The sequence below is a fragment of the Mandrillus leucophaeus genome, unplaced genomic scaffold, assembly GCF_000951045.1.
Source record: "Mandrillus leucophaeus isolate KB7577 unplaced genomic scaffold, Mleu.le_1.0 Scaffold230, whole genome shotgun sequence".
Classification (NCBI taxonomy): Eukaryota; Metazoa; Chordata; class Mammalia; order Primates; family Cercopithecidae; genus Mandrillus; species Mandrillus leucophaeus.
The window spans coordinates 1,311,597-1,313,029 of record NW_012102366.1 but is presented as its reverse complement, the minus strand read 5'-3'; the positions used below and the strand labels follow the sequence as shown (position 1 = coordinate 1,313,029).

Here is a 1,433-nt window from a genome sequence, read left to right as displayed (position 1 = left end):
ACTGCAACCTTCACCTTCCGGGTTCAAGCAGCTCTCCTGCCTTAGCCTCCCAGTAGGTGGGACTACAGGCACGCACCACCACACTCAGCTAATTTTTGTGTTTTCAGTAGAGACCAGTTTCACCGTGTTGGCCAGGCTGGTCTCAAACTCCTAACCTCAAGTGATCCACCTGCCTCTTCCTCCCAAAGTGCTGGGATTACAGGCATGAGCAACTGTACCCGGCCTAAAAAATGCATACTTTTTGAAACAGTACCTTTGCTGGAAAATTCTTAAACCCACCTGGCATCTCCATCTTAGTCAAACGGCCCACCAACTTCCTGTTCAAACTGAGCTCCTATTTTGATTTCTGAGTTTGTTAACCTTGGTACTACTGGCATTTGGGGCTAGATCATTCTTTGTAGTGCAAAGGCTGCCCTGTGCACTGTGAGAAGTTGAGCAGCATATCCAACCTCTACTCAGACGCCATGGCCAGGCACGGTGGCTGACGTCTGCAATCCCAGCACTTTGGGAGGCCAAGGTGGGCAGAACACCTGAGGTCAGGAGTTCAAGACCAGCCTGACCAACATGGAGAAACCCCATCTAAAAATACAAAAGTAGCCAGGCGTGGTGGCGCGTACCTCTAATCCGGGCTACTCAGGAGGCTGAGGCAGGAGAATCGCTTGAACCCAGGAGGCAGAGGTCCTAGTGAGCCGAGATTGTGCCATTGCACTCCAACCTGGGCAACAAGAGCGAAACTCCTTCTCAAAAAACAAAAACAAATATTAGATGCCATGAACACTCCCTCCCAACCCAATTTGTCACAACCAAAAATGTCTCCAGACATTGCCCCTGGAGGGGTGAAGAGGGCGCCTGTTGAGAAACACTGGCCACGAGCCAAGAATTAAAAGGGAGAAATCTGTTAGTTTTCACTAAATAGATTTGAATTCTTTATTTTATTGTTTTTGTTTTATTTTATTTTGAGAGGCAGGATCTCACTCTGTCCCTCAGGCTGGAGTACAGTGGTGCAATCATGACTCACTGTAGCCTCCAAGTCCTGAGCTCAAGGGATCCTCCCACTTCAGCCTCCCTAGTAGCTGGGACTATAGGCATGCACCACCCTGCTTGGCTAATTTTTGTATCCTTTGTAGAGACAGGGTCTCACTATGTTGCCCAGGCTAGTCTCAAACTCTTGACCTCAAGAGACCCTCTCACCTCTGTCTCCCAAATTGTCGAGATTACAGGCGTGAGCCAGCACTCCTGGTCTTGAATTCTTTAACCATTGTCCTCTACCAGAAAGTGTATACTATATTAATTCTCTCACTGTAGAGATTCTTTTTTTTTTTTTTTTTTGAGATGGAGTCTCGTTCTGTCGCCCAGGCTGGAGTGCAATGGCACGATCTTCACTCACTGCAACCTCTGCCACTAGGTTCAAGTGATTTTCCTGCCTCACCCTC

The 1,433-nt window shown here is 48.1% G+C and overlaps 1 protein-coding gene across 1 annotated transcript in view; it reads left to right on the top strand.

Annotated features, from left to right (window-relative positions):
- CCDC130 (coiled-coil domain containing 130) overlaps positions 1 to 1,433 on the top strand; it is a 38,661-nt gene that overhangs the window by 889 nt on the left and 36,339 nt on the right. The gene's annotated exons all lie outside the window — the stretch shown is intronic.